Here is a 14,140-nt window from a genome sequence, read left to right as displayed (position 1 = left end):
AGTTGTTTGTGTTTATGGACTCCTCAATTAGTGTCAGCTGCTTGCTGTTGTACTGTGCTTTTTTGGTTCTGAGTGTACGTTTATAGAGTTTTAAAGTCTCACAGTAATGAAGGTGTAATTCACCATTATTTGGGTCTCTGTGCTTTTGGTTGGATAGTGTTCTAAGTTTTTTCCTTATAATTTTACGATCTGCATCAAACCAGTTGTCATCTGTGATTTTTTTTAGTTATGTTTTTTATCAATTTCAGTTGTGCTTCTTTTGCCGTTTGCCTGAATATATAGTTGATGTTTCGCACTGCTAGATTGATGCCTTCTTTACTGAGTGAATGTGGCATCCAGAAAGTTATCTAAGAGTGTTTGGATATTTTGGTTCCAGGTTGCTTTCTGGTATTCTTCTGTGCTGTTTTGGGCCCATCTGTATGAATTTCTGATGTTGTACAGCTTACTGGGCTGTGAATGTGTGGTTGTTTCCATGTCTGTTCTTTTGAGGAACAACGTAATTTGGCTGTGATCAGACAGAGGTGTTAGTGGCTTGACAGTGAATGAGCTGAGAGAGAAAGGGTCCATGTCTGTGATCATATAGTCTACTGTACTGTGGCCAAGAGGTGAGCAGTAGGTGAATCTCCCCAAAGAGTCCCCCCGTAACCTACCATTGACAAAGTACAGACCCAGGCTTCTACAGAGCTGCAAAAGATCCCTTCCGTTTTTGTTGACGGTGCTGTCACTGTTGTTTCTATGGGGGAGATTAAGACAGTTAGAAACAGTATGGCCTGTAATAAAGCTGTCCCCTCGTGTGCTCGTTAGATCAGGTAGTGTTCCTGTGCGCGCATTTGTGTCCCCACAGATGAGCACATTTCCCTGGGCCTGGAAATGGCACGTCTCTTCCTCAAGGGTGGGGAATATCTCCTCTGAGTAATATGGGGATTCTGAGGGGGGAATATCTCCTCTGAGTAATATGGGGATTCTGAGGGGGAATATCTCCTCTGAGTAATATGGGGATTCTGAGGGGGGAATATCTCCTCTGAGTAATATGGGGATTCTGAGGGGGGAGATCTCCTCTGAGTAATATGGGGATTCTGAGGGGGGGATATCTCCTCTGAGTAATATGGGGATTCTGAGGGGGGAGATCTCCTCTGAGTAATATGGGGATTCTGAGGGGGGGATATCTCCTCTGAGTAATATGGGGATTCTGAGGGGGGAATATCTCCTCTGAGTAATATGGGGATTCTGAGGGGGGGATATCTCCTCTGAGTAATATGGGGATTCTGAGGGGGGAATATCTCCTCTGAGTAATATGGGGATTCTGAGGGGGAATATCTCCTCTGAGTAATATGGGGATTCTGAGGGGGGATATCTCCTCTGAGTAATATGGGGATTCTGAGGGGGAAATATCTCCTCTGAGTAATATGGGGATTCTGAGGGGGGGAAGATCTCCTCTGAGTAATATGGGGATTCTGAGGGGGGGAATATCTCCTCTGAGTAATATGGGGATTCTGAGGGGGGGAGATATATTGCACAAAGGAACACATCTTTTTCTGTCAGTACAAGTTCTTTTTTTAGTTTTAACCAAATGTGGTATTTGCCAATTTTGAGGGGATCAATTAGATTTTGTAGTTCGGATTTGTACCAAATGATCAATCCTCCAGAGTCTCTGCCTCTATTGACAGAGCTGTGTTTCTGTGACGGCACAATGACCTCTCTGTAGCCTGTGGGACAGTGAGTGACAACGTCAGCCTTACACCATGTCTCCTGCAGAATGATGACATCAACATCTTTAAGATTTTTGTTGAACTCCAGTGCTAAACTCTTCAGACCAAAGGTTGATGAGTTTAGGCCCTGAATGTTCCACATGCTAACTGATAGGTTGATGAGTTTAGACCCTGAATGTTCCACATGCTAACTGATAGGTTGATGAGTTTAGACCCTGAATGTTCCACATGCTAACTGATAGGTTGATGAGTTTAGACCCTGGATGTTCCACATGCTAACTGATAGGTTGATGAGTTTAGGCCCTGAATGTTCCACATGCTAACTGATAGGTTGATGAGTTTAGGCCCTGAATGTTCCACATGCTAACTGATAGGTTGATGAGTTTAGACCCTGAATGTTCCACATGCTAACTGATAGTGATTTCATGTTGCAGAAAGAAAGAATAGCAGTCAGAAACACAGTAACTATTAACTAATAAGTTGTTAAGAGTGAGATAAACAGGATATCAGCTAACATTTATTCTGTTATTCTGTTAAATATTCCTATTCATTGAACAAGTAAATTCTAGTACAATAGGTGTGTGTGTGTGTGTGGTGTGTGTGTATGCGTCCGTGTGTGTTTAGTGCAGTTTAGTGCAGATGTATTGGAGGAGCTGTTTAATCTCACTTAATCCTACAGGGTTCTCCTGTCCTCTGACGACCTCCGCGTAGCTGCGCTGGTCCTGCTGTTGGGCCCTGTGAGGTGGAGGGGGGCCAGGTCTGGGCCGTGTGACTTCCTCTCTGGTCTGGTAGGGGTGGTGGTCTGGTGCGGGATAATAGGCTGTGCCCGGTCTGGTCTGGCTAAGCCGATGGAAGTGGTGATGCTCTGGGGGTGGGTGGGGCCTGTGGGGTGCACTGGGTCTGGTGTGGCGTTGAAGGGGCCTGGGGCTCCTTGGTGGTGCAGTGGTCTGGTGGGGGTCTCTGGGTGGTCCTCTGTCCAGTACAGCATAGGGTGTTTGTCTACCAAGTGCTACGTCCTTTAGAGACTCTGCAAACATCCCTACTGTCTGCTTCCTCAGGTGGGAGTGGTCGGTGCAGATGCTCTGGGGTGATTGGTGGGTGGTGAGCAACGTGTACGTTCGGGAGTAGGCCACACCCTCTGGTGATGTCAGCGTTGACTTTCTGAATGGTACGGGGATGAAAGTCTTTGCGGGGCAGCAGAGTGGAGATGGTGATGTGGGAGTTGGGGAACCACTCAGAGGCCCTCTCTGCTACTCTGTTGACCAGGCTGCCTACTCTCTCCTGTTCCTCTCGCAGGTTGTTGGTGCCGGTGTGAATAATAATGTGGCCTGGTGTGCCAAAGTCAGGCTGGGACAGGATGTGGAGTGCATCTTGTGTTTTTGGGCACCATATTTTGCACACCTTGTGTTGGGGGAAGAGTTTATCTTCTTGGATGAATTTCCCATTTGAGTCAATGAGGATGGCCACCTCAGAGGGTTTTGCCAGATTAGTGTGTTTACGGTCTGGGGCTGGAGTACACAGGGCCTGTGTACATGGAGGGGTGTGTGGGGGTGTGTCAGGGGGGGGCAGAGAGCTTCTCTCTGTAGTAGGGGTCTCTATGTGGGCCTCTTTGTTGACTGGGGGTGTGGGTAGAGTGTTGTCGGTATGGGGGGGGATTGTGGGTAAAGGTGGGTCAGTGGGGTTGTTAGGGGTGGTGAGGGGCTGCAGCTTCTCTCTGGGAGTCTCTACAGTCTGTTCTCTGTGCTGTAGCACCCTCTTGATGACAGACAACTCCTTTGCCATCTCCTCCTTTACCTGCACCAGCTCTCTCCTCATGGTGGCCTTTACCTCCTCCAGAGCTGTGGTAAGGCTCTCTCCTCATGGTGACCTTTACCTCCTCCAGAGCTGTGGTAAGGCTCTCTCCTCATGGTGACCCATTACCTCCTCCAGAGCTGTGGTAAGGCTCTCTCCTCATGGTGCCTTTACCTCCTCAAGCGCTGTGGTAAGGCTCTCTCCTCATGGTGGCCTTTACCTCCTCCAGAGCTGTGGTAAGGCTCTCTCTCAGCTCCTGGACAGAGTTCTTCAGCTGGGTCCTGCACTGGTTGATCTGGTCCTGTAGAAGCTCTGTGTCTGGGCTGGTGGTGGTGTAGCTGGGGGGCTGCTCCTTCAGCTCAGTAACCCATACCTCTAACACAGCCAGCCTGTCTCTCAACAGGCTGATGGTAGTGTGGTCTTGGCTCTGGTGGTTGTAGGCAGGCAGGGGGGAGGATAGTCCTGCTGTTGGGGTGCCTGAGGTGAGGGGAGAGGTCGGGGTGCTGTCCTTGTCTTTTTTGCTTTCTGCTATCTTCCTTAGGGTGGGGAAGTCCTGCACAACAGAGCTGAGTGCAGCCTCACTGCCCTGGACCATGATAGTGCCGTTTTGATACATGTTTACGGTCAGAAACCTGTTTTCCTGGTCCTTATCGCTGTCCTCAAAAATGTGGATTTGCCTTCCCTTGCAGATGCCTCTCTTCGTGGTATAGCTGAAATGCCTGGTTATAGCTGTATGCCAGGCAGTAGTGTGGTCTGTGTAAAATAACAGGTTTGTAACAGTCCCGTTTTGTGAGCAGTCGGCGAACAAAGTTTCTGGGTTCTCCCTCAGAATTCTGTGTTTAAAGTTGATTCGTCCCTTCTCTGATTTGATTTCTGCTGGGTATTAAAAAAACAACGGCAAAAATCTCAGTCTCTGCCGTTGCTGTCGCTGCTAGCGCTGCCTCAGTGGCCATGTTGCTATGGTTACCACCAGTAAACGGTTAGAGCTAGACGGTAAGCTAGCTGACAGATTTGAATTTGGCTAGCTACCACGATGAAGATTGGTCTTTTAACTCACTCTCTGTCAATCTTTTCCTCCTGTGTTGATCTTCAGTTGTACAATTTGATTACCTATACATTTTTTTGCTAATTTAGTCGTGTTAATCTCGCTCTTAACAACCAAAAAGTTATAACAAGTCAGGAGCTGTTCTTCTGCATGACTTCTCTCTCTCTCTCTCTCTCTCTCTCTCTCTCTCTCTCTCTCATCTCTCTCTCTCTTTCTCTCTCTCATCTCTCTCTCTCTCTCTCTCTCTCCCATCTCTCTCTCTCTCTCCCATCTCTCTCTCTCTCTCTCTCTCTCCATCTCTCTCTCTCTCTCCATCTCTCTCTCTCTCCAGCGTGCCAGTGTAACGGCCACAGTCAGTGTGTGAACCACAGTGTTTGTGAGAAGTGTGAGGACCTGACAACAGGGCTCCACTGTGAGAGCTGCATCTCTGGTTACTATGGAGACCCCACCAATGGGGGCAGCTGCCAACGTGAGTCACTAGGGATGAACAGGGGTCAGGGGTCACATCTCCATCAGCCCACTGGGAATGCATGGTGTAAAATATCATTATATTCCACTTCAGATTCTCTTCCTGGGGGCCATTAACTACAGCACACTGTCGTGTCGTTGACTATCATTAAAAATGAAGACTGTATTTTATCAAATCAATTCTCTAGGTGTAATTTAATTACGCGATTAAACTAATCATGTAACTTTAACCTCTCTGGGCTAGGCGGGACGAATTTGTCCCACCTACGCAACAGCCAGTCTAATCCAGTGGCGCGATTTTCAAATACCTTAGAAATGCTATTACTTCAATTTCTCAAACATATGACTATTTTACAGCTATTTAAAGACAAGACTCTCGTTAATCTAACCACACTGTCCGATTTCAAAAAGGCTTTACAACGAAAGCAAAACATTAGATTATGTCAGCAGAGTACCCAGACAGAAATAATCAGACACCCATTTTTCAAGCTAGCATATAATGTCACATAAACCCAAACCACAGCTAAATGCAGCACTAACCTTTGATGATCTTCATCAGATGACAACCCTAGGACATTATGTTATACAATACATGCATGTTTTGTTCAATCAAGTTCATATTTATATCAAAAAACAGCTTTTTACATTGGCATGTGACGTTCAAAACTAGCATACCCCCCGCAAACTTCCGTGGAATTTACTAACAATTTACTAAATTACTCACGATAAACGTTCACAAAAAGCATAACAATTATTTTAAGAATTATAGATACAGAACTCCTCTATGCACTCGATATGTCCGATTTTAAAATAGCTTTTTGGTGAAAGCACATTTTGCAATATTCTAAGTACATAGCCCAGGCATCACGGGCTCGCTATTTAGACACCCGGCAACTTTAGCACTCACCAATATCAGATTTACTATTACAAAAGTTTGATTACCTTTGTTGTCTTCGTCAGAATGCACTCCCAGGACTGCTACTTCAATAACAAATGTTGGTTTGGTCCAAAATAATCCATCGTTATATCCGAATAGCGGCGTTTTGTTCGTGCGTTCCAGAAACTATCCGAAATAGTAAAGAAGTGTCGCGCGCATGGCGCAATTCGTGACAATAAAATTCTAAATATTCCATTACCGTACTTCGAAGCATGTCAACCAAATAAATAAAATGTGGAACGACAGACACGCTGCACTTTGGTCCGCTCCTTCCTACGAAAACCGTGACAACGAGTCTCAAATCCACAGTCTCAGACAGTCACTCACCCACTGGCCTGGTTTCATCTTTCCCCACTAATGGAAAGCCAAGTAGTTTGATTTTGACATCAGCGCTAACCAAAACTAAACTGAAGTCACATGCCCCTTTATCAGTTTCTATCTGGTTTTATTGCCCGTTCATCCATTGATGGCAGAATAGCATATTTACATTTTATGTTGAATTACTAGTTTTTTTCTTAGTAGCCAGAGCAACGCTGCCGCGTGAGCGTGCTGAGGACAGCACGGGTATTCCTGGGAAAAGACCTGCACATTTACGTTCAAATATGTTTCCTGAAACAAGTCACATTTGACAACTGATAGGCCTGATATTGTCACTCATCAGATTTATTGTCAATCTTCATAGACTAACTCCTATTATGTGTGAAATGTAGTTTCGGTGTAGTTTAGGTGTAGTTTCGAACTAGGATAGAGTCAAAGATATGCTTTGTATCATGACACAAGGCCAGACCCAGATGCAGACACAGGAGGCAGATGGTTGGAGTCTTACAATATGTATTCATCCAATAGGGGGAAGGCAAGAGGGTCAAAACCAGTTCAGAGTCCAGGAGGTACAGAAGGGCAGGCAGAATCAAGGTCAGGGCAGGCAGGATGACCAGGCAGGCAGGAAAGTAGTCCAGAGTCAGGCAGGGGTCAAAACCAGGAAGACAATCAAAAACAGAATAGCAAAAGGAGTACGGGGAAAAAACGCTGGTTGACTTGACTAAACATACAAGACAAACTGGACCAGAGAGACAGGACACACGGGGATAAATACACTGGGGCAGAGAGACAGGAAACACAGGGATAAATACACTGGGGCAGAGAGACAGGAAACACAGGGATAAATACACTGAGAGACAGGAAACACAGGGATAAATACACTGAGAGACAGGAAACACAGGGATAAATACACTGGGGCGGAGAGACAGGAAACACAGGGATAAATACACTGGGGCAGAGAGACAGGAAACACAGGGATAAATACACTGGGGCAGAGAGACAGGAAACACAGGGATAAATACACTGGGGCAGAGAGACAGGAAACACAGGGATAAATACACTGGGGCAGAGAGACAGGAAACACAGGGATAAATACACTGGGGCAGAGAGACAGGAAACACAGGGATAAATACACTGGGGCAGAGAGACAGGAAACACAGGGATAAATACACTGGGGCAGAGAGACAGGAAACACAGGGATAAATACACTGGGGGAGAGAGACAGGAAACACAGGGACAAATACACTGGGAGACAGGAAACACAGGGATAAATACACTGGGAGACAGGAAACACAGGGATAAATATACTGGGGCAGAGAGACAGGAAACACAGGGATAAATACACTGGGACAGAGAGACAGGAAACACAGGGATAAATACACTGAGAGACAGGAAACACAGGGATAAATACACTGGGGCAGAGAGACAGGAAACACAGGGATAAATACACTGGGACAGAGAGACAGGAAACACAGGGATAAATACACTGGGGCAGAGAGACAGGAAACACAGGGATAAATACACTGAGAGACAGGAAACACAGGGATAAATACACTGGGGCAGAGAGACAGGAAACACAGGGATAAATACACTGGGGCAGAGAGACAGGAAACACAGGGATAAATACACTGAGAGACAGGAAACACAGGGATAAATACACTGAGAGACAGGAAACACGGGGATAAATACACTGGGGCAGAGAGACAGGAAACACAGGGATAAATACACTGGGAGACAGGAAACACAGGGATAAATACACTGGGAGACAGGAAACACAGGGATAAATATACTGGGGCAGAGAGACAGGAAAGACAGGGATAAATACACTGGGAAAGAGAGACAGGAAACACAGGGATAAATACACTGAGAGACAGGAAACACAGGGATAAATACACTGGGGCAGAGAGACAGGAAACACAGGGATAAATACACTGGGACAGAGAGACAGGAAACACAGGGATAAATACACTGGGGCAGAGAGACAGGAAACACAGGGATAAATACACTGAGAGACAGGGAACACAGGGATAAATACACTGGGGCAGAGAGACAGGAAACACAGGGATAAATACACTGGGGCAGAGAGACAGGAAACACAGGGATAAATACACTGGGAGACAGGAAACACAGGGATAAATACACTGGGAGACAGGAAACACAGGGATAAATACACTGAGGCAGAGAGACAGGAAACACAGGGATAAATACACTGGGACAGAGAAACAGGAAACACAGGGATAAATACACTGGGGCAGAGAGACAGGAAACACAGGGATAAATACACTGGGGCAGAGAGACAGGAAACACAGGGATAAATACACTGGGGCAGAGAGACAGGAAACACAGGGATAAATACACTGGGGCAGAGAGACAGGAAACACAGGGATAAATACACTGGGGCAGAGAGACAGGAAACACAGGGATAAATACACTGGTACAGAGAGACAGGAAACACAGGGATAAATACACTGGGGCAGAGAGACCTGGAGGGGGTGGAGACAATCACAGGAACAGGTGAAACAGATCAGGGTGAAACAGATCAGGGTGAAACAGATCAGGGAGAAACAGATCAGGGTGTAACAGATCAGGGTGAAACAGATCAGGGTGAAACAGATCAGGGTGAAACAGATCAGGGTGAAACAGATCAGGGTGAAACAGATCAGGGTGAAACAGATCAGGGTGAAACAGATCAGGGTGTAACAGATCAGGGTGTAACAGATCAGGGTGAAACAGATCAGGGTGTAACAGATCAGGGTGAAACAGATCAGGGTGAAACAGATCAGGGTGAAACAGATCAGGGTGAAACAGATCAGGGTGTAACAGATCAGGGTGAAACAGATCAGGGTGAAACAGATCAGGGTGAAACAGATCAGGGTGAAACAGATCAGGGTGAAACAGATCAGGGTGAAACAGATCAGGGTGTAACAGATCAGGGTGAAACAGATCAGGGTGAAACAGATCAGGGTGTAACAGATCAGGGAGAAACAGATCAGGGTGAAACAGATCAGGGTGAAACAGATCAGGGTGTAACAGATCAGGGAGAAACAGATCAGGGTGTAACAGATCAGGGTGTGACACTTTGCATTATTCTGAAGGCCTACTACAACACATAGCATGTTATAATTTCCTTTACAATAACTTTGATTAGTCATAGAGTTACACTAAACAAAACTGTCCCATGACAGCTTCTTTTTTACAAAGTAAAACGTAAAAGAGAATGGTATCGACCTGCAAGGCGTGCGGTCAAATGATTTGTTGCTGGTAAATAGGCATAATACAAACTCATCATTACTGTTGTCTTTCTAAATTAAATCCACCTCTTCACCCTCCTTATCATTCAGTTAGACCTATTTTAAATTTCAAGTTTTATTCAATTGTGAAGTAATGTGCACAATTATTGCCCGTTCATTCCGTGATGAGAGACTCATTAGAGCCTGGCTGGGGACCAACATCCTACAGCACATTGTCTTGGAGCCTGGCTGGGGACCAACAAGATACAGCACATTGTCTTGGAGCCTGGCTGGGGACCAACATCCTGCAGCACATTGTCTTAGAGCCTGGCTGGGTACCAACATCCTACAGCACATTGTCTTGGAGCCTGGCTGGGTACCAACATCCTACAGCACATTGTCTTGGAGCCTGGCTGGGGACCAACATCCTGCAGCACATTGTCTTAGAGCCTGGCTGGGGACCAACATCCTACAGCACATTGTCTTGGAGCCTGGCTGGGGACCAACATCCTACAGCACATTGTCTTGGAGCCTGGCTGGGTACCAACATCCTGCAGCACATTGTCTTAGAGCCTGGCTGGGGACCAACATCCTACAGCACATTGTCTTGGAGCCTGGCTGGGGACCAACATCCTGCAGCACATTGTCTTAGAGCCTGGCTGGGTACCAACATCCTGCAGCACATTGTCTTGGAGCCTGGCTGGGGACCAACATCCTGCAGCACATTGTCTTAGAGCCTGGCTGGGGACCAACATCCTACAGCACATTGTCTTGGAGCCTGGCTGGGGACCAACATCCTACAGCACATTGTCTTGGAGCCTGGCTGGGTACCAACATCCTGCAGCACATTGTCTTAGAGCCTGGCTGGGGACCAACATCCTACAGCACATTGTCTTGGAGCCTGGCTGGGGACCAACATCCTGCAGCACATTGTCTTAGAGCCTGGCTGGGTACCAACATCCTGCAGCACATTGTCTTGGAGCCTGGCTGGGGACCAACAAGATACAGCACATTGTCTTGGAGCCTGGCTGGGGACCAACATCCTACAGCACATTGTCTTGGAGCCTGGCTGGGGACCAACATCCTACAGCACATTGTCTTGGAGCCTGGCTGGGGACCAACATCCTGCAGCACATTGTCTTGGAGCCTGGCTGGGGACCAACATCCTACAGCACATTGTCTTGGAGCCTGGCTGGGGACCAACATCCTACAGCACATTGTCTTGGAGCCTGGCTGGGGACCAACATCCTGCAGCACATTGTCTTAGAGCCTGGCTGGGGACCAACATCCTACAGCACATTGTCTTGGAGCCTGGCTGGGGACCAACATCCTACAGCACATTGTCTTGGAGCCTGGCTGGGTACCAACATCCTGCAGCACATTGTCTTAGAGCCTGGCTGGGGACCAACATCCTACAGCACATTGTCTTGGAGCCTGGCTGGGGACCAACATCCTGCAGCACATTGTCTTAGAGCCTGGCTGGGTACCAACATCCTGCAGCACATTGTCTTGGAGCCTGGCTGGGGACCAACAAGATACAGCACATTGTCTTGGAGCCTGGCTGGGGACCAACATCCTACAGCACATTGTCTTGGAGCCTGGCTGGGGACCAACATCCTACAGCACATTGTCTTGGAGCCTGGCTGGGGACCAACATCCTGCAGCACATTGTCTTGGAGCCTGGCTGGGGACCAACATCCTACAGCACATTGTCTTGGAGCCTGGCTGGGGACCAACATCCTACAGCACATTGTCTTAGAGCCTGGCTGGGGACCAACATCCTGCAGCACATTGTCTTGGAGCCTGGCTGGGGACCAACATCCTGCAGCACATTGTCTTGGAGCCTGGCTGGGGACCAACATCCTGCAGCACATTGTCTTGGAGCCTGGCTGGGGACCAACATCCTGCAGCACATTGTCTTAGAGCCTGGCTGAGGTACCAACATCCTGCAGCCGTCTTGCCGGATTAAGTTGGGAACAGGTTTGAAAAAAAACCAAACGTTTAAAAGGCTCTAAATACGTCTCTGTTTGTGATTTAAAAATTCGGACCAATGAGCAGCGTAAAATACAAACATTTAGGAAAAGTCAGGACATAGTTTATTACATTTTTTTGGGCCGATTTGTATTTTTTTTTTCAAATGACAAAATGAAACGTTAGTGGCTGGTGGCCTGTGGCGGTTCTCGTGTTAACAGGTACATGCTTGTCAACAATTGGCCAGAATAATTTGACCAAATACCCCAGTGCTGTGGCTGGATTCTCCTCCTTATACACATCAGAACATCATACTGTAACAACAAAAGAGTCCTGAGAAAACATGTTGTCTGATCTCTTATAAATAACTTCAGGCCCTGCCTTTGGTCATTTGGCTTTCCTTGTTATTGTCAGTGTAACTGTTCATTCTATAACGACCCATGATTGTTATATTAATGTGATAATGTTGTTATATTAATGTGATAATGTTGTTATATTCATGTGATAATGTTGTTATATTCATGTGATAATGTTGTTATATTACTGTGATAATGTTGTTATGTTCATGTGATAATGTTGTATTACAGCGTGCCAGGTATATTACTGTGATAATGTTGTTATATTACTGTGATAATGTTGTTATATTCATGTGATAATGTTGTATTACAGCGTGCCAGGTATATTACTGTGATAATGTTGTTATATTCATGTGATAATGTTGTATTACAGCGTGCCAGGTATATTACTGTGATAATGTTGTTATATTCATGTGATAATGTTGTATTACAGCGTGCCAGGTATATTACTGTGATAATGTTGTTATATTCATGTGATAATGTTGTATTACAGCGTGCCAGTGTAATGGCCATGCCGGTATATGTAACACTAACAACGGGAAGTGTTTCTGCACCACCAAGGGCATCAAAGGAGACCGCTGTCACCTGTAAGTTCACTACAGTACACATTACTACAGTACACACTACAGTACATACTACAGTACACACTACAGTACACATTACTACAGTACACACTACAGGACACATTACTACAGTACACACTACAGTACACATTACTACAGTACACACTACAGTACACACTACACACTTAGTACACTACAGTACACATTACTACAGTACACATTACTACAGGACACATTACACACTTAGTACATACACATTATAACTAACTAACTCAGTACAGTTCAGACCACTACCACCTGTAAGTACACTACAGGACACATTACTACAGTACACATTACTACAGTACACATTACTACAGTACACATTACTACAGTACACACTACAATACACATTAATACAGTACACACTACAGTACACATTACTACAGTACACATTACTACAGTACACACTACAGTACACATTACTACAGTACACACTACAGTACACATTACTACAGTACACACTACAGTACACATTACTACAGTACACACTACTACAGTACACATTACTACAGTACACACTACAGTACACATTACTACAGTACACATTACTACAGTACACATTACAGTACACACTACTACAGTACACATTACTACAGTACACATTACTACAGTACACATTACTACAGTACACACTACAGTACACATTACTACAGTACACATTACAGTACACATTACTACAGTACACACTACAGTACACACTACAGTACACACTACAGTACACACTACAGTACACATTACTACAGTACACATTACTACAGTACACATTACTACAGTACACACTACAGTACACATTACTACAGTACACACTACAGTACACATTACTACAGTACACACTACAGTACACATTACTACAGTACACATTACTACAGTACACATTACTACAGTACACATTACAGTACACATTACTACAGTACACACTACAGTACACACTACAGTACACATTACTACAGTACACACTACAGTACACACTACAGTACACATTACTACAGTACACACTACAGTACACATTACTACAGTACACACTACAGTACACACTACTACAGTACACACTACAGTACACATTACTACAGTACACACTACAGTACACACTACAGTACACATTACTACAGTACACACTACAGTACACACTACAGTACACATTACTACAGTACACACTACAGTACACATTACTACAGTACACACTACAGTACACATTACTACAATACACACTACAGTACACACTACAGTACACATTACTACAGTACACACTACAGTACACATTACTACAGTACACACTACAGTACACACTACAGTACACATTACTACAGTACACACTACAGTACACATTACTACAGTACACACTACAGTACACATTACTACAGTACACACTACAGTACACACTACAGTACACATTACTACAGTACACACTACAGGACACATTAATTACAGTACACACTACAGTACACATTACTACAGTACACACTACAGTACACATTACACACTTAGTACACTACAGTACACATTACTACAGTACACACTACAGTACACATTACTACAGTACACACTACAGTACACATTACTACAGTACACATTACTACAGTACACACTACAGTACACATTACTACAGTACACACTACAGTACACATTACACACTTAGTACACTACAGTACACATTACTACAGTACACATTACTACAGGACACATTACACACTTAGTACATACACATTATAA

At 45.2% G+C, this 14,140-nt stretch overlaps 1 pseudogene across 1 annotated transcript in view; it reads left to right on the top strand.

Annotated features, from left to right (window-relative positions):
* The window catches only part of LOC106578259 (attractin-like), a 115,307-nt pseudogene that overhangs the window by 80,206 nt on the left and 20,961 nt on the right, over nucleotides 1-14,140 (top strand). The window contains exons 19-20 of the transcript XR_014379040.1: nucleotides 4,877-5,014; nucleotides 12,319-12,412. The product of XR_014379040.1 is annotated as an attractin-like (transcript). The remainder of the gene's footprint in view (nucleotides 1-4,876; nucleotides 5,015-12,318; nucleotides 12,413-14,140) is intronic.

Source organism: Salmo salar, chromosome 01 (genome assembly GCF_965601325.2).
Source record: "Salmo salar chromosome 01, fSalSal1, whole genome shotgun sequence".
In the NCBI taxonomy this organism is placed as follows: domain Eukaryota; kingdom Metazoa; phylum Chordata; class Actinopteri; order Salmoniformes; family Salmonidae; genus Salmo; species Salmo salar.
Note: the sequence above shows the minus strand (reverse complement) of the source record. Positions and strands in the feature narration are given on the sequence as shown.